This window comes from Podarcis liolepis, assembly GCF_965112155.1.
Source record: "Podarcis liolepis genome assembly, chromosome: Z".
Taxonomy (NCBI): Eukaryota; Metazoa; Chordata; class Lepidosauria; order Squamata; family Lacertidae; genus Podarcis; species Podarcis liolepis.
Genome location: NC_139570.1, coordinates 35,705,267 through 35,729,371, shown reverse-complemented (window position 1 = coordinate 35,729,371; position 24,105 = coordinate 35,705,267). Strand labels below are relative to the sequence as shown.

At 46.3% G+C, this 24,105-nt stretch overlaps 3 long non-coding RNA genes across 4 annotated transcripts; 1 reads left to right on the top strand and 2 right to left on the bottom strand.

Annotated features, from left to right (window-relative positions):
• Positions 1-593: 593 nt before the first annotated feature.
• LOC310698408 lies at positions 594-9,315 on the bottom strand. Its single transcript, XR_014521509.1, has 2 exons — positions 9,242-9,315; positions 594-2,031 (listed from the first exon to the last, which is right to left on the bottom strand). It is a non-coding gene; the product is annotated as an uncharacterized lncRNA (long non-coding RNA).
• Positions 7,018-13,611, top strand: LOC310698346. Its single transcript, XR_014521424.1, has 2 exons — positions 7,018-13,103; positions 13,152-13,611. It is a non-coding gene; the product is annotated as an uncharacterized lncRNA (long non-coding RNA).
• Positions 13,612-14,095: 484 nt separating this feature from the next.
• LOC310698339 lies at positions 14,096-17,046 on the bottom strand. Of its 2 annotated transcripts, XR_014521408.1 has the most exons (3): positions 14,832-16,063; positions 14,573-14,700; positions 14,096-14,398 (listed from the first exon to the last, which is right to left on the bottom strand). It is a non-coding gene; the product is annotated as an uncharacterized lncRNA (long non-coding RNA). The 2 variants fall into 2 exon arrangements; XR_014521407.1 differs by having other exon boundaries at positions 14,573-17,046.
• Between the last annotated feature and the right edge of the window lie 7,059 nt (positions 17,047-24,105).

Below are 24,105 nucleotides of genomic sequence, written 5' to 3'. Positions count from 1 at the left end.
CCAGGAAATAGGCTTCACAGCTCCCACATTTGGTGAGGATTGAACTTTCAATACACTATCAGGATCAGGGGGGGGAAACAACTCACCCTATTATTCTTTCTCACTGCCCCCTCTCCCTGTCATTCAGCACCTTCATTTCTGTTAACCTGTCTATTGTCAGTTCCCAAAACTGGGAGGAATCCAGAGTCAATTTGAGTTTGGGTTGCATTGGATTGAGTTGAGTTGAGTTGAGTTTATCTTGTAGGCAGAATGGGAAGTTTATAGCAGACATTGTTCACCCCTGCTCTTGATATATCAGCTTGGGAAATATTCCTAAGGTGGAGAATGTGTGTATGTGTATGAGACAGCTCCCATATTTTGGGTGGCACTGAAAAAGCTAAGTTCTAGCCTGCTCCCAGCTGAATAGTGGGTACAAACCACATGTCCAGCCTATGATTTTTCTCACCTGGCTTGCTGAGGAGCGTATGACTTCCGCCTTCCATCTGTGGTAGAATAAATTGTTGTGCACACCCCAGTCTCTTTAGTGGTGATAGATTTCAGGGTGCTTACACAGGGTTCAGTTTCCTTGGAATGAAGGTCAATGGAGACTGTGGTGTCTTTAGAATATATGGTTTTACTTCTACATATATACAACCTGAGTTTAGGATGAAGGGTCTCACAGCCTTAACACTCTGACAGATATTGCTTCCCCTTTGGGTTTCCAGGGAAACCCCTGAGTCACAGCTTGGGGTCTGGCACAAAACAGGCATGCCTCTCTGTCTCCAGCTTCCATCATCAGCCAAAACTCTGTCTTACACAAAAAAAACTCCTTAGCTTGTTGTTCCCCATCCTAGGATTATGTGGCATCCAGCCAGGTGAGGTGGTGGAAAGCCAATCCATATGTTTCTATGGCAGTCTCTTTGGACTGGTCTGACCAGTTCACCAGGTTTCCTCTTGTAGATCTTAACCTCACAGTCACGGGGTCACAAGTTTGAAAGGTACCCATGGAGATCATCTAAACTAACCCCCAACCTTATAACAGTAGTGGTGGTTGCCACATTCCCCTTGCTCCAGCAGTGTCTATTGCCCAGGGAGGACAGAAGGCCATGGGCTCATTTTTGCATCAGACAGAAGCTGTGCACCTTTCAAGATTCCCCCAAGCCTCTCATTTCTTCCTATCCCATTAAGGTCTTGCAGAAGCAATCAGAGAGGGCTTATTATCTGTGGGTCACTGATAACTTCAGAAATTGCTTCCCACCTGTCCTCAAGCCCTCCATACCTCAGCTGCTGTTGCATGGCAGAAATCATGTCAAGGTAGAAAAGCTTGGTTAATATGTATTTCTTTTCTTTTCTTTTCTTTGTCATCTCAGGCTTTCACAGCAAACAACAGAAAACAGGATTGCCAAAGGAGGTTTAAGCAAATGTCACAACCCCAACTGTGGTGCTTAGTTTGTAAAGAGACTTCAATGGAGTGGGGGGGGGGCTCATAAGAGAGATAGTTAGCAGAGCAAGCTGTTCTCCATCAAGCCCAGATGTTCAAAAATGGGGTGTCTGCCTTAGCTTGCTGTGGCCAATTCCACTCACTTCCAAGTGCTTATGGGACAGATCTGGCAATGGTTTTGCAGCAAACTCTTTAGCAGTTTGATGCTGAAGGACTGGTAGAGAGAAGAGGCGAGACAGAGGAAGCGGGTGTGTTCTTGGCACTAACAGGGAGGCAAAGGGTGGTTTTAAAAGTGGGTTGGAAAAATTCATGGAGGAGAAGGCTATCAACAACTACTAGTCATGTTCCACCTCCACAGATGGAGGCAATAATGCTTCTGAATGCCAGTTGCCAGAAACCTCAGGAGGGGAAAGAGCTCTTGTGCTCAAATCCTGCTTGCAGTTTTCCCATTGGGGCATCTAGTTGGCCACTGTGGGAACAGAATGTTGGATTAGATGCACCATTTTTGGCTTGATCCAGCAGGCAAGCTCTTCTTGTGTTCTCCCAGTTGCTGAGAATCACAAGTAGGGAGAATTGTTCAGCTTCTGCTTTTGGGTCTCCCGTTGGGGCATCTGCAAGAACAGGATGATGGACAAGATGGACCTCATTTGTCCTCATCCAGCAGGGTTCACCTCATGTTCTGCCCCCTCTGTAGGAGGCTGTATGCCTCTGAATACCAGTTGCTGGAGGCACAGGAGGGGAGAGTGCTCTTGTTCTCAGGCCTGGCTTATAGGCTTCCCATTGGGGCAGCTAGCTGGCCACTGAGAACAAGAGGCTGACTAAATGGGCCAGCAATTTCTTATGATGGAGCCTGGTTAGATATAGTGGTTCAGGAGATCTCCCATTGTCTCTGCCCTGCAGGAATGGGAGAAAGGATTTTGATATGAGTTGCTGAGAGATTCCTTCTCAAGAGAAATGAATCTGGAGATTCTTGTGGAGGGGAGAACACTCAAGGAGTTGCATAGGAAGTCTTTCCTTTCAATAACAGAATATTTCTCAGGTGAGGTAGGTAAGCAGTTCCACACAGCTCTGAACCGCCACCTGAATTTGCCTACGGAAACATTTTGAAGGGTATTGGAACAATCCATGCATGGGCAAAGTTCCCTAGGAATCCCTGGAGAAGACAATTGTTCTGCCAGCATTACCTGGCTGGTGTCTTGAGCTTGGCATGAGAGGAGCCAAGATTAAGAACCAACTTCCATGCCATGTAAAATACCAAACTTAAAAGAAAGGGAGCTTTGGGGCAGATCCACACCAGACATTTAAAGCACACAGATAGAGTGTCCTGCTTTGTCTGATTGACAGAGCAAGGCCAGTCAAAACCTGTTGGTGGGCAATTAGACTTCGGGGACTAGGGTAGAGGACAGAGATCCAAATAAACTGTCCACATGTTAATTTGTATGTAGAGATACAAACTGATAAATAATACAACTAATACAATTGGTGACATAATTCATCTTATCTTATCAGGGTATGGGGAGCCTGTGTCCAGTTAACAGGCACCAAATCCTTAAGGCCTTCAAATTTACTGTGGTATACTTTTGCAGGGAGAGGTTATTAAGGCTGTTAATATCACAGCCAACTGGGGCTTGAAAAATAGAAAGTGGAGACCATCATCTCTGTGCACTGGAGAATTGGAAGTTGTGTGAAAAAAGCATTGTTTGCCTGCTATACAGTCTCCGTTCACTGCTTCTGGCAGTCTTTAAAAAATCTGCAAATGCTGTTTGAGCATAGAATCGTAGAATTGTTGGGATGTACCCCAAGCACCATCTAGCTCAACCTCTTGCAATGCAGGAAGCACAGCTGAAGAATCCCTGACAGGTGGCCCTCCAAGCTCCATTAGAAAACCTCTGATGAAGGAGACCCCACCACCTTCCAAGGGAGTCTGTTCCAATGTTCAACAGCTGTTACTGTCAGAAGGTCATCCTAATGTTTAACCAGAATCTCCTTTCTTATCATTTTAATTCATTGGTTTGCATCTTACGCTCTAGAGCAGCAGAAAACAAGCTTGCTCCATCATCCATGAGATAGCCCTTGAGTTATTTGAAGATGGCTTTCATATCTCTTCCCAGTCCCCTCTTTTCCAACTCCCACAAGCATTCCTCATAAGTCTTGCTTTCCAGACCCTTGATTATCTTGGTCACCCTCCTCTGCACACATTCCAGCCTGTCAGTATCCTCCTTAAATTGTGACACCAGAACTGGACACAGTATTTATTCCAGGTCTGACTAAGGCAGAGTAGAACAGTACTATGACTTCCCATGATCAGGACACTAGACTTCTGTTGATGCAGCCTGGAGTAGTATTCACTTTTTTTGCTGCTGCATCACACTGTTGATTCATTGTTAAGCTTGTGGTCTGCTAAGATCCCTAGATCCTTTTCACATGTACTACTGGCAAGCCAAGTGTCTCACATCTTATATTTGCAAGGTAGGCGCAACATCAATTAACTGCTCCCAAGGGCCAATTCCCTCAACATTAATTCATTTAAGATTGATACTGGTTGTTGTGGAGAGTGCACAAAATATTACATGAAGATTTATTCACATTGATGGTGATGCGAGGGCATGCATCCTTTCTGATTCACAGGGAAGGTTGCTAGATCTGATTATCCTCCAGGTGTTCCAGCTGCCCCCCACCCCCATGTGTGTGTCCATCCATGTTAATTCCCCACAGTAAACGCAAAAAGTATGACAGAAAAATAAATGTTCCTCTAAACACACAGGGAATGGTGTACCAGAGTAACAATTGGCCATTAACCATTTATATAGCTGCATCCCAAACACCATTAGTTGTGCCTCATATTGGGAGGTGTTGTTGTTTTTTTAATTCTCCTTGTCAGGCTTATCTACCCTGCTGTGCCCAGGGGTGGTGGGAGACACTGCCAGCTTTCAGCTTCATGAGATGTCCACAAGTTCTCTCCTAACACTAGGACTTGTGGGTATCCGATGAAGTTGAACATTGGAAGATTCAGGACAGATAAAGAAGTTCTGCATTCAGCACAGAGTTAAACTGTGGAACTCCCTCCCACAGGAAGTGGTGATGGCCACCAACATGGAAGGCTTGAAAAGAGCACTGGACCAAGTCATGGTAGAGAGGGCTATCAATGGCTATTAACCATGACAGCTGGGCACTGCCTTGGGGGTGGTGCATCCCATTTCACCGCTTGAAGCAAAAGGGGGAGTGTCCCCTTGCCCTGCTCCCATCACCACCATACCTGCTCCCACCAATGCCACACCTCTCTCTGCCCTGCCACCACCACTGGCAGAGACGCAGCACCAACATCACCACTAATTTCAGGCAAGATCTTGCTGAAATCATGTGCAAACGCAAGATCTTGCACAATTTCAGTCATTTCAGCTGAATTCGGCACTAATAACAGCACTGCTTCTGAACAGGCAGCAAAGCAGGTGGGGGGCCCTCAGGGCTGCTACCTTGGGGGCCACAGTTTACCTAATAGTAGAGCTGGCTCTGCACTGCCTCCATGGTCAGAGACAGTCATGCTACTGAATACCAGTTGCTGGAAACCACAGGAGGCGAGAGGGCTCTTGGGCTCGGGTTCTGCTTTCAGGGTTCCCATTGGGGTATCTAGTTGGCCAATGGGAGAACAGGACGCTTGACAAGATGGGCCTTTGGCCTGATCCAGCATGTGCTTCTTAGATTCTCCTTCCACTTTTGGAGGCATTGTGCCTCTAAATACCAGCTGCTGGGAATTGCAGGTGGAGAGTGTGTTGCCATTATACTCAGGACCTGCTTGTGGGTTTCCCACTGTGGGGCATCTAGGTGGCAGGATGCTAGACTAGATGGGCTCGTCTTATGTTCTTATGTTCATATTCATTCAGGAACTCAAAGAACCTGGACCAGTCTTGGAGGACCTTCCCTATATAAGACAACCCCACTCAGCTTCCATCCCAGGAACAGAAACTTGTCCTGCTTTCAGAAGGGTGTGTTTGAAAACAAGGGGTGGGGGCAGGGGGGCGGGAAGCAGCTGTTATCTTTACCTTACACCTGGAGAAAATTTTCGGTTGAGGAATTAAAGCCCATTGACAAATCCCACTCCTGCTGTTTCTTCCAGCCTAATTAAGTAATTTGATTTACACTCAAGCCCAAACAATACCTGCAATCAAGTGAAGGCAGGAGAAATCTGCTTCTTGTTGATACTGGAAGGTTAGGAGTTTGTTTGTTTGGTTTGTTTGTTTGTTTGTTTGTTATTGCTCCTGTATCTACAGTATCTAAGCTTCAAGATTTGGGACTGGTTTGATTTTTTTTTTAATAGTTCAATTTGTTCAATTCGAAGAAGATTCCGTAGATATTGGTGCATGTGCTCCACCTCAGAGTACATTCGGTGAAGACAAAGTCTCCCACAAATGAACGGGACATTCTGCTTTTATATAATTCACCCAAGTGATGTGGAAATAGATTTTATGGTGTTTGCCTTTGTGATGCTAGACAACCAGTCCATTGTGTTTTGCTTTAGGTGGAATATTTTCTAATTCTGTTGGATCGGGGAGGAGATAAGGGATTAAGCGGTCATCTTGATCTCTCCATTCCCACTCCCACATTTTGGATCTTTGAGAAACTGCTTTCTTGCCGGGAGGAAAAAAAAAGCAAAACTGGGTTGTCATTGGCTTGTGAAAACATTTCCTCTGGCATCCTGAAAGCCTCGCCCCAGGAGTGCCTGTTGGGGCACAGCTCTACCAACCTCAGGCTGGCCTCATCCAGCCCCTCTCCCACCTGCCCTCCTCCTTAGACCCAGTCTGAGGGTTGCTATTGAATGTCAACTTCCTCCTCCTTAGTCTCAGTGCTGCCCTGCCAGAGGCAGGATGGGGACAAAATGAGACTTAATTGGCTTTGCCCAGGTGCCACCTACTAATTGGCCTAGGGGCCACCTACTAATTGACCTAATTGGCCCAGGTGCCACCTACTGTTGGGCTCCTTTGCCTTCTGTCCCACCAATCCCAAAGAGCACCAGCCTCCACTGCTTTCCCCTAGTGAGGTTATTTCAATGAAAAGGAGTGGGCTGTCTAAAATGTGGAGTTTCCAGGTTGGATACAAGGATTAACTCCTGAAGAGTCTCTGTGTTATCTGTTTCTCAGGCTTAGGCTAAAACATGTCTGCTGTGATGCTCAAGGCAGAATAATCCCAGAGGGGCAGCCAGCCAGGTTAGCCTCTTGCACCAAGAACAAGGAAGAGTCTTGTGGCACCTTAGCCCTCCTAGTCCAGGGGTCTGCAACCTTTAAGACAAAAAGAGCCACTTGGACCCATTTCCGAAGGGAAAAAAAACTGGGAGCCGCAAAACCATTGCGACATTTAAAACAAATATATCTCCGGAGCCGCGATCTGACAGCGGGCGGGAAGGTGATGTCGGGACGGTGCGTGACTAACGCACGCACCGCCCCCATGCGACGTCACAGCCAGTACAGCGCCCGCCACAGTGGGGAGTGTCGGGGTGCACAATGCGCCTCCTCCCCTCGCTAGTATCCGCCCCGGAGCCACGGCAAAGGTGTAAAAGAGCCACATGCGGCTCCGGAGCCGCGGGTTGCAGACCCCTGTCCTAGTCAGAAACCAAGCAATGGGGGGGGGGATTTTATGGGGCTTTTTTCTACCCTGATCAGAATTCAAGTGCATCTCAGCTGTTAAAATGTTCCAAAATAAAGCTGAGTTTGTTGCATCAGGAGAAGAGCACTTTAACCAGTTTCCCTGGATCAGTTTTCATTTGAAAAACCATATGAAACTTCTTTTTAAACCCAATACTTTTGCTGAGACGAAAAAAACAGCAAAATGGCAAAACTGAATAGGTTATGTCGGCTATTTTGAAACCTTTAGCATTTTTTGTTTACAGAACAAAAATGATAAATGGCAAGCTGTTGAAATTCAGGGACATTGTTTGCTACTACACAGGTGATGTTCATCAAGGAGGACTATGTTGCGGGTCTACCCCAGTGTAAGTCCTGCAATGAAAAGTGCTCACACAGCAGATTTTAACTCCACTTTTTTTGGGGGGGGGGAGTGAAGAGGGTTAAGAATTTAAAGTATGAGAAACATGGGTGGTTAAAGATGATGGGTGGTTAAAAACATGGGTGGTTAAAGAGGGGCCAATGCAAGTTTTAATATTTTCCAATCTAGAGAAAAATTGTGATGTTAAGTCACAGTAAAATTACTGAGATATGTTAGTAGAAATTGGTTGAAGTTCTGTTTACAGCAATGGGACATAATCATGACTCACTTTCTCTGTATCTACCACAGTCCCCATCATCCATGATCAATGGTCACAGCAGCTGAGGCTGATGGGAATCATGGAGTTGGAAGAGACACCCATCTAGTCCACCCCCCTGCAATGCAGGAACCTCAACTAAAGCATCCATGACAGATGACCATCCAACCTCTGCTTAAAAACCTCCAATGAAGGAGAGCCCATCACCTGTGGAGGGAGTCTGTTCCACTGTCAAACAGCTCTTACCTCCAAAAAGTTCTTCCTGATGTTTAGTTGGAATCTCCTTGTTTTGGTCCTACCCTTCAGAGCAGGAAAAAATAAGCTTTCCCTTAAGATATTTGAAGATGGCTCTCATGGAGAAACTATAGATGGCTGCTAGCCACAATAGCTATGTTCTGCCTCCACTTCTGGAGGCAGCATCCTTCTGAATATCAGTTGCTGAGAATCTTAGGAGGGGATGGTGCTCTTTTGCTCAGGTCCTGCTTGGGGGCTTTCTTTTGGGGCATCTGGTTGGCCACTGTGAGAACAGGAGGCTGGACTAGATGGGTCTTTGGCCTGAACCAGCAAGGCTTCTCTTATGTTCCTCCATCTTAAAGATGTTACAGTCTTGCAATTCTTAACACTGTATGGCTTATCAAAACGTATTGTGTGATGTATTTCTGGGTTTTCTGTGCACAAGAAACCAGGGCAGGATGCTACAGAAGATGAACAGGGCAGCTACTTGACATGGGTGTTTCTGGATCTAAGATGTACTCCTTCAAAGGCTGATCCTTGATGGTTAGATGCTGCTCTGAACAACTACTTGAACAGAGGCTGGCCTGACCTTTCCAGTGATGCTTTCCAGTGAGCCATCATTTCACTTTCATGCACTGTTTGATCTTGACAATGACAAGGAATTATACAAAGCAGGGAGAGTTTGCCACTTCTGCATTTCATTGATCTGGAAGTTCAGCGATAAAGGGAGGGTGGGGGAAGAGAGACGTGACTTTCATGTATTTTGCATGGGTCAGTTAAGGGTGTGTGAAGGTCAGCAAGGGAGCTGGGTATAGGATACTGCCCATTCATCTCTGAACTGCTGGGCAGATCATGTGCCCATCCACCATTCCAGTGAAGTAGATCACTAGTGTGTGATTGGTGTCCAATAACATAACGTGTGGACTTGCAAAACCTTAATAAAAAGGAACTCATTGTTATGCGTTGTTTGGTTTACTGCTTTTCCTCAAAGGTGAACATGAAGGCTACTGCCCCAATTCAAAACAACCCTGTGAGGTAGATTAAGCTCAGGAAGGAGTGGCTGGCTTGCCCAAGATCCTCAAGTGAGTTGTCATGCACCATTAGAGACAATGGAGCAACTCTCCTATGGGGAAAAGTTGCGGCATTTGGGACTTTTTAGTTCAGAGACAGGCAAGTAAGAGGCGACATGATAAAAGATTATACAGTTGTGCATGGCCTGGAAAGAGTGGGCAGAGGGAAGTTTTTTCTTCCTCCCACATAGCACTAGAGCATGGACATCCAATGAAGCTGAATGTTGGAAGATTCAGGAGAGATAAACAAAAGGACTTATTCACGTAGTGCATGAACTGTGGAACTTGCTTCCGCAGGAGGCGGTGAAGGTCACCTACAAGGATGGCTTAGGTCATCAATAACTGATAGCCACGATGACTATGCTCTTCCTCCACAGTCAGAGACAGTAATGCGTCTGAATCCCAGTTGCTGGAAACATCAGAAGAGGCGAGTCCTCTTGTGCTCAGGTTCCGCTTTCTGGTTTCCCATTGGGGCATCTAGGCTGCCACTGTGAGAACAAGATGCTGGGCTAGGTGGGCCACTGGCCCCTGCCATCAAGGCTTTTAAATTATTAAATTTGTATACTGCCTTTCATCTGCAGATCTCAGGGCAGTTCACAACATAAAAATGCAACATCGAAGCACAAAATACATTATAAAAACAAGAACAAAACAAAAACAAACACCACAAACTAATACCCTCCTCCCTACATGTGTCATTATGTCTCCTTATCCAGGAACAACATTGTGTCTGGTTTTTCTAAAAATGGTTATTGCCTGCAGGGGTTGGGCAGATGTAAAACTTCAAATCAACATTTAATAGGATCACACTCCTGGAGTGATCAGCCCTTCTCTTGAACAAAGTGTCTGTGTTTGAGTGCTAGCTTTGAAGACAAGAGTACTATAAAGCAAATCAAAGCAAGATATACTTTATTGTACTAGCCAAAGGCCATGACAAAACCATACAAACACAATCAGGAAAAGAAATATCTATATAACTGTATATAAATCAGTATAAAGGATAAAGCAAATAAGTGCTCAGGAGGGAGCCCAAGATGAAAATACTCAAATCAGATATCATGCACACATAAAAAGCATTGAAGCCTAGGATTCCTTGTGCCTGCAGGCATAAATTGAGGTAGGGATCATATGGAGAAGGCCCTTTCTCTTGAAGCCACCCCTTGTATATATTGAGGACTCTTGCCCCTTTCATTAACAGCTTTCTGCTCACACCGTTCTTCTGAAGAGGCCAATTAGCTGCTGCCTAAGTCAAATGGTGGTTGGTTTTGTTAGTTGTCAAAAGACGATTCACCTTATCTAGTAGTTCCAGCACATGGTCATTAAAAACAATTATCATTCACCTCTTCCTTCCCTCCTTTGGCCTCACACTGTCCTCAACCACTATATGTGCCTTCAGCACTAACTACTTTTTAATTACATTGCTGAACTCCTGCAGTGGTTCTCAACCTGTGGGTCCCCAGATGTTGTTGGACTACAACTCCCATAATCCCCGAGCTCTGGCCTTGCTAGCTAGGGATGATGGGAGTTGTAGTTCAACAATATCTGGGGCCCCACAGGTTGAGAAAGGCTGCCTTAGGGGATCCCTTAGCTGTGGTTGCAGGGGGTTGGACTAGAGGACCCTTAGGGATCTCTTCCAACTCTGTGATGCTATACTATGATGATAATCAGCATCACCTTCTTCATCTTCCCTGTCACTCACGGGTGACTCAGTGCTAATTAACGATATGGTCCTGGGCCTGCTTTGGGATATAAAGAAAAATAACAATTGAATTAAATGCACTTTTAAAAGGGGGAGCATGAACAGCTAATCAAAAAGACTTTTTTGCCCTCAAAGCCCAGTCAGATCCATGTGTCGTCGTCCCCGTCCCCCCCCCCCCCAGACTTCAGGCTTCACAATGGAATCCTAGGCTCTGGAATGCAGAGCAATAATCTTATCAGAGGGGCGGGGAGGGTGTCTGTTTAATGAGAGGTCTTATTTAAAGAAAGGGAGACACGGGCACCTCATGCACATCCTACTTTCCCACCTGGACGGAGCAGTCAATCTAGCAGAAGCAGAAAAGTAAGTACTCAAGGAAACCTGTTGCCATGTTCAGCGGAGGTGGTTTTAGGGTAGCAAGGCTGGTTCGGCTGCACTGGGCAGCACACTGCAGGGGGTACCACAACAGTGCCGTAGAGGGAGTATGAGAGGTGTTGTGTGTGTGTGTGTTGAATTTTAGTGTCACACAGGGTGCCACTGAAATTTGACAGCCCAAAGTCTGCTACTGTGTTCAGAAGAAAGCTTATGCGTTTTTTTTTTATTCATTCATTCATTCGTTCATTCATTCATTCGTCAAGGAATATTTTCCCCCGAGTGGGTATTCTGTCTCGCAAAGGGTGGCATAGATGAGGTCAGCTCTTGAAACTAGTTTTCTAAAGGTAAACAAATCTAGACTCCTATTTCCGTAACTTCAGCCATTTCTAGACTACTAGGGCAAGGAGATTGGCCTTGAGTTCTCAATGCTTCTTTGGAGGCTAGAAAGAGGCAACATTATGGTAGTTTATAAAATTTTGCATTGCACTGAAAAAGTAGATAGAGAAAAGTTTTGATCACTCTCTTGTAACACTAGAACTCGTGAACATCCAATTAAGCTGAATGTTGGAAGATTCAGGGCAGATAAAAAGAGGGACTTCTTCCTGAAGCACAAACTATGGAACTCCCTCCCACAGGAGGCAGTGATGGCCAGTAGACCCTCCAAGTGTCCCTATTTTCCAGGGACAGTCCCAGATTTACAGAAGCCCTCCCAGTTTCTTATTTGATCCTGGAATGTCCCCTTTTTGCTTAGGGCGTCCCTATTTTCATTGGAGAAACGTTGGAGGGTATGGAGTTATCTTACCCCTGAGCCATCTCAAGGCAGCCCTATATAGGGAGGTTTTTAATGTTTTATTGAATTTTTTTATATGTTGGAAGCCACAGAGTAGCTGGGGCAACCCAGTTAGATGGGTAGGGTATAATAAGGTTGTCCTTGCTTGCAGAGTGGCCTCTGAAGATTCCTCACTAGCAATGAGATGCTGAAAAATCAAGAGCAGGGTGAGAAAGGGACGGGAAAGGATGTCATGGGACAGGGATATGGGGGGACATTTTGCAGCCGAGGGCCGCTTTCCCGTCTGCGAAACCTTCTGGGAGCCACATGCTAGCAATGGGTAGAGCCAGAGCCAAAGTGGGTGGGACAATGGATGTAAAATGTCACCTCTGTGCAGCCGACTAGGTTCTGCATACCCCCTGCATACTCTCGATTCTCCACGCAGGCCAGCAGGAGGCATTGTCCGAGTCAAGGACAGCAACTCCCAGTGAATGGGAGAATTGGGGACCAGGCAGAGAAGCCCAAGGGGTGCATTTGGGTCCCTGAGGTCCCCCACCCCAGACTCAATAAGCCACAGAGTCTCCAGGTCTGGGCACTGCCGTTCTTTGTGACCGATAAACAGAGGATATTTGGGAAAGTCAACCCCTGCTAGGCTCACAATGGCTCCAGACCTGCACAGACCCAGGCAGTTATTGGACTGAGCTGTTCCCTGCATGGTTCTCCTGTAATCCAGAGAGGATTCCCCTTGCCTGGTTTACCTGCCTTCCACCCTCCTTGCTTTCTGCCATCTCCCAAACCCTTGCAAGGGGGCTTCTCAGCTTGCCCCACTTCCTCCGGCTCACCCCCTTCTGCAAATGTCTCTATGCATCCATGATCACAGAATTATAGACCTGCAAGGGACCTGCAAGGGCCATCTAGTTCACCCCCTGCGATGCAGGAATCCCACCAGAAGAATCCCCGACACATGGCCATCCATCCTTGGCTTAAAAACCTCAAAGGAAAGAGGAGGTGCCAGACCGAAATCGTTCAGGTGTGTGTGTGTGTGTGTGTGTGTGTGTGTGTGGTGTTTGTCATTGTTAACTGACCTGTGTAGGTTTGTATATTAAGGGACATGTGGTAAAATGTTGTTTAGAGAAACATTTGTGGGATATAAGGTAAAGTGAGAGCAGTGGGTGGACTGTGAGAGGAGGATGGAACCTTGGGGTGTGCTGCGGGCTGATTGGCTGAGGGGAGTGTGACAGGCAGGTGACAGTTAGGACAGTGTGTGTGTGTGACAGTTAAAGGCAGTTGGGCTTTGGAGGAGGAGGGAGGAGGGAGGAGGGAGGAGGGAGGAGGGAGGAGGGAGGAGGGAGGAGGGAGGAGGGAGACTCCAAGAAATCCATTTCCTCAAGACATGTTTGTGGCTTAGACAAGCTGATTTGTCTCAGGAGGGCAGTTGGGTCCCAGGGACCCCAGTTGCCAATCCTGATCTCCACGGAAGAAAGGCCTTGACAGTCTCATCTTTGGGAAGGAGCGAGGAATCTGCCCTGCTGAGGTCTTCCAAAATTTGGCAGTTGTGGTCCCAGCCATTGTCAACAGATACAAAATCAGTTCCTTCTTATAAACAAATTCAAAAGAGCAAGACAAGGGGAAGGGTGAATTGTTGGCCCAGTTATCAAAAAGATCTCAGAAAATACTTTGGTCCAGGACCCTTTGTTTGGCGCCGTCCTGCCAGATATGCCTGTGGGTCTCAGGAACCTGGCATGGTGGGGAGGCACCCCTATGTGTACAAAATAAATTCATTGTGATGTCAAATAGCAACCATGTGCCATTTGCAGGGAGAGGTCCCTGGTTTGAGCTGAAAGAGAAGAGCTTTCTCCCATCTTTTTCTTGTATCTGAACTTGCCTGGGAAGTCTCTTGTCACCATAGGCATAACTGGGGGGGCAGGGGGGAGTCCCCCCCATCAATAAAAACCAATAAAAATACATAGCAAACTGAGGTTCTGCCCCCAAAATGAAAGGCCCCCCCTAACCAAAATCCTGGCTATGCCCATGGTTGTCATTCTTTGTGGCCAGACTTAACTTGGCAAGATCTCCCTCTCCCCTGTCTCAAGGTCAATGATGATGATGATGATGATGATGATTTTTATTTATACCCCGCCCTCCCCAGCCAAGGCCAGGCTCAGAGCCTTGATGAGGACTCCGTCTGGGTGGAAGGGAAAGGAGAGAATGGCCACTTAAGGGATGGGAAACCCCTAGAGGTGCCACACCCCACCCTCCCAAGCCCAAACAGCCCCTATTCTGTTGGCTACCAGAAGATGCTTCTTTCAAGCCTGATTTTGGTGGGGGTGAGAGGTGAACCTGTGGGCGCCAGAGGCTGTCTCTCTGGCCCCCAGGGTGCCCTTGGGGGGCATGTTGGCATGTCCTATCCAAGGACTGCCCCCCACTGCCTCCCAGAGCTTGGCTTTAAATGCCAAAGATGGTGGAGGCTGAGGTACCCTTCCCAAGTTCGCCCGGCCACATGAAGATCATCTTCCCAAGGGCTCCACCGTGAACCTCCTCAAAGAGTGGAGCTCCAACGGTGGGCCCTGGGCTGGCAACTCTGCAGGTGAAACAAAGGGGGAAATGTCAGAAATAATGTAAAATACAAACTAACCACCTCTGCCTTCCTCCAAGTATCCTCGAAGCAGAGGTCAGTCTCCTCCAGACTCCATTATCATCAGAGTCTTACAGACCTCGCAATCGTCTTCCTCTCATCAACCGAACAATTGCTCACCTGGGCCCCCAGACTCGCCTGTTTCCATCCCCTGGCCACTCACAAGGGCTGGATCTTCCTTGGGGACAAAGAGGTGGACCTTGTTCCTCTTGCAGCAGTTGCCCAGCAGCTTTCGCAGCCTCTTGAAGCTAGGAGAGAACAAGGAGAAGTTGAGAAACTGGAGCCCTGGGTTCAAAACATTTCTCAGCCATCAAGCTCCCTCCACTTAGCCCACTTCAGGGAAGTCCGAATGAGGCAGAGGAAGGCCGCAGCAATGAACCTGGTCATTGCCTTGGGGCCAGGGCTTCAAACTCACTGCCAGCTCTTTCACTCTGCTCCTCACTGCCAACTGCTGATCAGTTGCAGTTGGTCCCTAGAAGCCAGCAGTGAGTGATGTCACATAGGCTGGGCTGGGTGAGCCATGGTTGCCTTGACAACAGCCTCCCCACTAAAGCTGGACCACTCTGGCTCCTCCTTCAGAATGGGGAGGCAAGACCCTCCAAGTGCCCCTAATTTCCAGGGATAGTCTTGGATTTACAAAAGCTGTCCCGGTTTCTGATCTGATCCCAGAATGTCCTCCTTTTACTTAGGACATCCCTATTTTCATTGGATAAATGTTGGCGGGTATGGCTTAGTTGACTTTAAGAGAGGATTAGGCAAATTCATGAAGCAGAGGGCTGTTGATTGCTACTATCATGATGGTTATGCTCTGTCTCCCTATGCTTCTGGAAAAAGTTGCTGGAAGCAGCAGGAGGGTAGAGGGCTCTTGTTCTTGGGTCCTGTTTGTGGGCTTTCCACAGGCATCTGGCTGGACATTGTGAGTACAGGATGCTGGACTGGAGGGACCTGATCTAGAAAGGCTCTTCTAATGGTCTACTTCCACTGTCAGAGGCAGCCAGCCACTGAATACCAGTTCCTGGGAATCACAAGTGATGAGTGAGTTGCTTTTGTGCTCTGATGTTGCTTGTGAGCTTCCCATTGGGACATCTGGTGTGCTACTGCAAGAACAGGGTGCTGGACTACATGGGCCAGCGGTCTGATGCAACAGGGCTTTTCTGATGTTTTTGCTGTCTTAGATCAACTAAAATATCACAGCAGTGCTCTCCTCTTCCCAATCTTATGATATCACAAGAAGCACATTACAGTAGTACATTACATAACTGAGAGTGCATCAAGTTACAAATGCCCTTGCTTTAAATTTTTTATTTCAGTGATGTCATTTACCATCCCTGAACAGTATCACGCAACTCCTTTTCCTGCAGAAGCAGACATTGAAAGATGTGGAGGATGTATTTGGCAGGTTCACTCTCTCCAAGGCATTTACAGATGTATTTGCCTCTGGAATTCTGAGGACTTGGATGGCAGCCTCTTGGAGTAGCCTGGCTTCATGAGGCAGGTTCCAAGACAACAACGGACTGTTTTTCTAGGAAGTTTTCAGTGGGGAAATTTAGGTTGATTTGCACTGGAAATATATTGCAAATTCATGGACAATGCGGCTATCAACTGTTACTAGCTGCGATGGCTATGCTCTGCCTCTATGCTCAGAGGCTTTTCAGTTTTTAGACTATAAAGTGGTGGAGCCACTGTGCACCAAGACACAGAGTGGCTCCAAAGGGTTAATAAAGTATAAACCCATCCAAAGATTTCTTTTACAAATAAGAAAGATTTATAGAAAATAAACGTATCATCCACTTGTGAGTTCCATCATTATTGTTCTATATAGCGTTAAATGAGCCAGATATTTGCATGTACAGAAGGCACTGATTGACCATGCGCCTCAGCATTTGTATAGGGAATAAAATCATGTCGCATATTGAAAAACAGTCATTCAAGCTCTGCCCTTTAGATACTTTTAGTTTTATGAGATATCTTTTCAGGAAAGGTTATTTTCTTTCTTTTTCTTATGGTTGAACTTTTTTTCTTAGCAAATCAATAAAAAATTAAAAAGAGTAATGCCCCTGAATACCAGTTGCTGGAAACCACAGGAGGAGAGAGTGCTCTAGTGTACCTGTCCTGAAGCATCTGTCTGACCACCGTGAGAACAGGATGCTGGACGAGGTCTTATCCAGAACCAAGGGTCACCTTATCTTCTTGAAATGGCAGGCACAAAATGTATTGTGTTAGTGGAAATTCACTTGCAAAAATGCGCAGATTAGAGGAAATGGCATGCTAAAAACAAGTGTGTCATTTGGGAGAAAAGTGCCTCGGATTTCTACAAGGAACAGAATTAAACACATTTTGTTGGCTGAGGCAGAGCAGGAAACGACGAGTCTCCTCCCTCGTGCCAAGTCAAGGTACATGGAGTTAACTAAAGGCTGGCTGAATTATTCTGGCACCTGAAGCAGAGAATCCCACAAGCGCTTCTCCCTGGGGAGTAAACATGACAATTATGATAAATTAAAGGACTTAAAATCTGCTGCCCTTTCATGACTTGAGCAGCCAGATGCAAAGGAAGGCAGAGTTGCTGCATTTTTAACAGTTATCTAGAAGAGAAGATTTCAGGGGGTGCAACTTGAAGCAATGGGGAAATTAATTTATTTATTTAGTATTCATATTCCATCTTTTCTCCAAGGAGCTCAAGGTGGCATACATGGCTCTCCCTCTCCCCAGTTTATCCTTACAGAAACCCTGTGTTGTAGGTTAGACTGAGAGGCAGTGACTGAGCTAATGAGCTTCATGGCTGAGTGGGGGATTTGAACCCTGGTCTCTTAAGCCCTAATGCAACAACTACACCACACTTGCTCTCCAAATAAAATAAGTCTATCTCCAGTCTGTGCTAATTTTACTTGGGTTCATATACCTGTTTTGTTTCTGCATTAATCTGAGAATCTGTATTTAAAAATCCACATGAAAATCTGTACTTAATTATTTGGGGTTGTATGCAATGCTAGTCCTACTCAGAATAAATATATGGAAATTTATTGCAGTGGCTAACTTAGGTCCATCAAGTTCAATAGGTCTGCTCTGGGTAGAACTTAGCTGGATAGCAACCCACATAATTTTATCACATAATTTTATTTACCTTGAAATCCACATTTCATCTCAATATACACATAAAAATATATCCATTTTTAATGCCTTTTATTATTTGAACCGAGAATGTCAGGCTTGGGGCATGAGTGTTAAGGGCTCTTCCATACTTTCATTTAATATAGCTAATAAGCTTTCTGTACCTCCATTAATCATCTGTTGTCTATATTACATTCTTCTCCAAATTGCTGCCTTCTCACACCTTCCTGTCCTTTTCTCATACTAATTTCTTTTTCAGAGTATCCCTGGTATGGGGGGTAAAAAAATCTGGATCAAGGGAGGGGAACATATAGGAAAGCAGTGACTTGCAGGAGAGCACCATGTGGACAGCAGTACGTGTGAGAAGGATCTAGGGGTGATAGTAGACCACAAACTTAGCATGAGTGTGATACTGCAACCAAAATGGTGAGTGCTAATCTAGGCTGCCATCAATGGAAGTCTAGTGACCAGTTCAAGGGAAGAGATAGCACCACTCTATTCTGCCTTGGTCAGACTGCATCTTGAGTACTTTGTCCCACAGTTTAAGATGGATATGAACAAGCTAGAATGTGTGCAGAGGAGGGTCTGGAACCAAGGGTCTGGAAACCAAGCCTGATGAGGAATGGTTGAAGGAGCTGGATATGTTTAGCTTAGGAAAGAGGAGACTGAGAGAAGATATGGTAGCCATTTTCAGATATCTCAAGGGCTGTCACATGGAAGATGGAGAAAGCTTGTTTTCTCATGCACTGGAGGGTAGGACCTGAACCTATGGTTTCAAAAGACAAGAAAAGAGATTCCAACTAAACATTAGGAAGAACTTTCTGATGGTGATAGCTGTGCAACAGTGGAATGGACTCCCTCAGAAGGTGGTAGACTCTCCTTCCTTGGAGATTTTTAAGCAGAACCTGGTTGGCCACCTGTCAGAGATTTGTTAGCTGTGATTCCTGCCTTGCAGGGGGGTTGGACTAGATGACCCTTGGGTTACCCACCCAACTCTGCAATTCTTTGATTCCGTGACAACAGAGAATTAATGGAGCTACATGAAGTTTTGTATCCAGATTAATTGGCAGTATGGATGAGCCCTCTTAAAGTGGGGTTTGCATTTGGCATCAAATCTGGGACCAAACGATGCACTACTGGAAACAGCATCACTCAGGAGTTCCCATTAAGGCCTTCCAAGTGGAGCCAAACTTTCCTGCAAGGACTTCTATTCAGTGGTAAATTCCATGCCGAATGGAAACTCTGATTGCCGCATGAATCTTCCTTTACAAACACTGCTCAATTCAAGCTACACCTGTTAATGAATACTTTCCCCCCTTCTGTTATTTTACCCACTTTCTCTGTCAACCCACCCAGTACTGGCATGAAGCCCACAGAAGGTTTCCAATAAGGGGGTGTGACCCCTCAGTGCTGAAAAAGACCCCTCCACCCTAAGCTAAGCCATCATTCATTCACTGTATTGTGCTAAAAAAAACCTATCATCACCCTTGTTATTTTATCAACTGCTGTAATTTTATTATAATATAGTTGCTGTTGAAACATAAAAATCTATGTCTGGGGAAGAAGAAGATACCTGTGGTGTGTCAAGGGTTTGCAAAGCTTTACACAAAAATTCAATAAATGTTTTAGACTATTCTGTATCTCACCCTACGAGACAAGAATGAACTCTGCGAGAGAAGTAGGGCACACAATTTTGCAGTGCAAAAAGGAAGAATTCATTTCACAGCAGGAAAGGAAAAGGGGGGATGACTGTGTATTCCAAAAGCCCACATTTCAGCGGTGAGCCTTTGCTCAAAGGGGGCTCCATGCCAACCCCTCAAAACCATCCGAATAATTGCGACCGGAATTGACTCTCTTTCAGCCTCAGTTTGCCAAAGGAAGCTGTCCAGATCTCTTGATTAATTTGTTTTCCTGCATTCTTGTTTTACAAGGCTCCTGTTGAATCCACATGGTGCTAATGGAGCGACAGAGTTGGCAATCTGGGGAGTGGAAGAGGTCACAGGCCAGATCAAGCCATGGGGCAATTTTAACTAGCCAGGCCAAATTTTAATCAAGATATACTAATAAAAGAATGAAAGGGGGAAAATGCCTGCTGCTTCACTCAGAAGCAAAAGTGAAAAACTTCTAAGCAGTAAAAAAAATAAGAGCCCAGACTTCCTCTTGGATTTTGTAGGAGAGTAAGGCAGTCGTTCAGTGGTGCAGCACATGAAGTTGTAACAACAGCAGCAATAATTTTAATGTGTGGCAGAGAGCAGTCCTAATTCAAAGGCTGGAGAGGAGGGGGGCCAGGAGACAAGATGGGGTGGCTTGCTGAAGACTCCAGGGAGTCTCCTCCTCCTGCTGTGACCAGTTCCACTCCTGCCTGGTCTCCCAGAACACATAGAGAAATGAAAAGAACAGATTGGTTGTGTTCAGACACAGTCTCAGAATGCTTGGGGGAAAGACCCTAGAGAGGAAGAGACTCGGGCAGCTGTGGGAAGACCTACTGGGAAGAGTTGCTGGGATCACTACAGCTGCACTATTTGGGTTTCTTTGAATAAAGAGTTAACTTCACCGACACCAGTGTTTGTTTATTGCTGCCCTTCACCTGACTCTAGCTCCTGACAGGCTTAACCATCAGAGGAGGGAGGGAGGAAAAGTAGGATGAAGGCCAGTGCTGCTCGCCTCTCCCCACAGTTCCCATTGCACCACCTTGAGAGGTCAGGCTGCCTCCCCCCTTGCTCCCCTTCCCCACTGCCTTTCCCCACTGGACAGGGGAATTCAGGACTCTGCTTGACATAGTGAGAAGCCATGATGGCGCAAGGATTTTTGTGACTGTCCCAGCATTTTTAGGGCAGTTGGAGACTATGTTGGCCACTATGAGAACAGGATGGGCCCTTGGCCTGATCCACAATGAATATTCTACCTCCATCGTTGGAAACACCAAACCTCTGAATACTAGCTGCTCGAAACCACAGGATAGGAGAATTCTTGAGAGTTGTTAGGAGATCTTTATTCCCGTTCCTGGAGCTATAATTCCCAGAGTTCCCTGAGAAGAGTTATTGATTGTTGAACTAATGGCTCTCAGTATCCTTATATACTTTTAAGCAGTTTGAAATGTGAATAAAACAATGAACTTGTTAAAAATATTTATTTAAAACATTCAGAGAATAATTAAAATCAATGATAAATTTAAAAATGTGAGTAAAGCACACAAGTCCTAGAGTGATTTGACAGTCAATCTCTCTTCCCAGGGAATTCTGGGAACTGTGAAGGGAATAGTGGGTCTCCTACCACCACTCAGCACCCTTAACAAACTCCAGCTTCCGAGAATTCCTTGGAAGAAGCCATGATAGTTTAAAGTAGTATCATAGTTTTGAATGCAGCCACTAGCCCTTCCCTTATTCATTATAAAGTACAGAGGCGTTTGTGGTGTGTGTTTGTGTGGTGGGTTGAGGACTTGTCTAGGGATGCCTAAATCCAGCGACATGTCTTTCACTCTTTCTCCCCAGATGAAGGCCTCCTGCCTCTTCTCCTGCTTCTCCCTGCTGAGCTGCTGTGTCTGTTTCCCCCTGGATGAGGGGCAGGCATTGGGCCAGAAGGCCAGCCTCTGGGTCCCCGGAGCTGCCAAGTGGAAGTGTTCGCCTGGAGACTTCAAGTCCCTCCTCAGCATCGCCAGGGAACTACAGGGCTTCGAGAAGGAGCGAGCTGGCATCCGCCTCCGCTTCGGGAGGGAGAGAGGAGGAGATCCAGAAGATGAGAATGAAGCCACCAACTACCTGCCGGAGGAGGCAGGTGAGAAGAGGGCTGGCACTTTGGGGAACCTTGCTGAGGAGCTGAACGGCTACAGCCGGAAGAAGGGAGGCTTCAGCTTCCGCTTTGGGCGGCGGCGGCGGACAGCAGCTCTTTTCTGAAGTCCACTGTCCACCCACTTCAGCTGTGGAAGTCCTTCCTTATCTGTCCTGTGCTACATCTTCAACTCTCTTGGAATGGCCAGCAGTGCCCTCACCCCTGTTTTCATCCATCTGTTGCCTCATACAACACATGCATTTCTCATTTTCCTGTTCCCTATTCTGCAAAATCTTGTTTTTCGCAGGAGGGGGTCAAGAAGGGGTTGATTCCGCAACAGTCTTCTCCTCTCCACTGACTTCAGCTGTTCTGATTCGGCAGCTCAGTCTCAAGGCCACTTCTGCGTGTTTTGCAGGAAGGGAGAACAGGGCAGAAGAGATTCCCTTGCATTGGTTCCCCCCCCCCCAAACGCTACAATTTCCCCCCTGCAATGCCTGACCGTAAAGGAACATTGGGAGCATAGATCACAGTCTTCATTCATGGAGGGCACCTCTGAAACTCAAGAACACCTGGCCAGTGCTTTTAAGAACTGAGCAGATGCTTGAGAGAAAGAGTGGGGAACGGTTTTCAGCTCAAGGGCCACATTCCCTTCTGGGAGTCATGGGCCAGTGGTGGGTGGGGTCCAAAGCAAATGTGGGTGAAGAAACAAATGAAAATTTCACCTTTGTACCATAGCTTAGTTTACACCCACCCACACCTACCTTTATATCCAGAGCAAGCAAGAGGCATTATTGGCGTTCAAGGATACATATTCTAACCATGCAAAATAATGGGGGGGGGGGAGTTAGGGGTGTGGCCTGGTAAGAGTAAGTGTGGAGTTGGTGTAGCCTTCATAGAGTTCTGAGGGCCAGACAGGGAGCCCTTAAGGGCCATGACCACTCTCTTTTATTTCTGACACAGTATCCTTGTGGAAGAATGAGGCGGAGGGGGTTTGCTTTCTGCGTTTGGGGAGAGAGATCACCCCTTGCTGGAGATGGGTAGAACTGTGAATTGAAGTTTTTCTCCATTTTTAATTTCTCCAAACAGCTCTCCACATTTCCACAGCCTGTGGAAGACCGCTATTCCTTTAAGTTCTCATGAAAAGTCATTAGCATTTTTATGCAGATTCTCCTAATTGATACGTTTGAAATATTTTTCCACTAACAGGCATTGTTTCACAAAACAATTTCCCCTAAAACAACACTTATTTGTATGCTGTTTTTGTGGATGTGTGCATCTTTACTCACGTTACTCCAGAAAAGGGCAATGATTGGCAAGAATTGCATCACTAAATTTGGAGAAGGGCTGCAGTGCAGTTTCTGCATTGTTTCTGAAAGTGCATATTATGTAAGTTTGCCTTTAAGTGAGCTGAATTTCTTGCCCATTTCCTAGCTACCAGTTGTGATAGTTATGTTCTCCTTCCACGTCAGAGGCAATATACCTATGAATGCCAATGGCTGGGAACCACAACTGGGTAGAGTTGCTCTTGTGCTCAAGTTCTGCTTGGGAGATTCCCATAATGAACATCTTGTTAGCCACTGAGAGAAGAGAAGGACAGATGGGATGGGCCTCATTCAGCCTGATGCAGCAGGGAATGCAGGACAGTTTTAAAAGGGGGTCAGACATGTTTATGGAGGGCAAAGCTACTGGCCAAAATGGTAACACTCTGCTGCAACAAAGACAATAATGTATCTGAATACCAGTTTCTGGAAGCCACAGAGGGAGGAGTGTGCTATTGTGCTTGCATGCTGCTTGTGAGCTTCCCATATTGGGTATCTGGAAGCCTGTGAGCAAGACCTCACACAAGAGCACTCTCCTGTGCTTTCCAGCAATTGGTATATAGAACCACTGCTGCCTCTGCCCCTTTCTCAATCCGGCTCCACCTCCTTCTTGAATCTCAGGAGACTTGAAAATCATAGAACCATAGAGCTGGGTCCCCAAAGGGTCATCTAGTCCCACCCCCTGCGATGCAGGAATCACAGCTACTTGGTAATCGAGGCGTGGAAATGGCATAATCAAAATCTGTGGGCCAGTTACCGATTGCAGACTGAAATGACTGAAATAAATATTTGCTTGTTCCTCCCTCTGGTTTAAAGGAGGGAACAGAATCCCCACCCCCACCCCAAGTCCTGCAGAGCCCCAATTGAGCATTGCTTCACCACAGAAGAATAATCTGAAGATGAAATCTGGAGCCCACCAGTTAGCATGACTTTCCCTGAGCCTGGTGCAGTTTGGAAACTCTTTCATTGCAGCTGGGTGGAAAATTGTCAGGCTGGATATTTATTAAGTATCTGAGTGCTTAAAGAGTGTTGCGGGGTGGGTTATAAAGTAAGAGGGCTGTCTCCATGGAAACATCAATTAAAAGCTCCCAGCAGCTTTGCTGTTCAATCAAACCATACATTGGGGTTGTTTTCTGAAACAGAGCTCTCCCGTGGGATGAGATTAAAAGCAGGGTTTGTGAGGCATCCCCTGCACCCAGCCTCTGGTCATCTTCCTTTGCAACCTGGCTGAAGAAGCAACAGGTGTCATTCAGCCAACCATTTCCAGAGCAGCAAAAAGACATGTGCTCTCAGGGCTTCAGCCCTCTGTGGGTCTTGAACTTGAGATAGGAGGAATGTCAGGCTGGAACTTGGCCTAGTCCATAGCCTCTGTCTCTATCCAGATCTGTGCTTGCCACCATGTCCAGCATCCAAAAGTTGGGACACAGCTGGCAATTTGCTGATCTCTAGGAGAAAAGC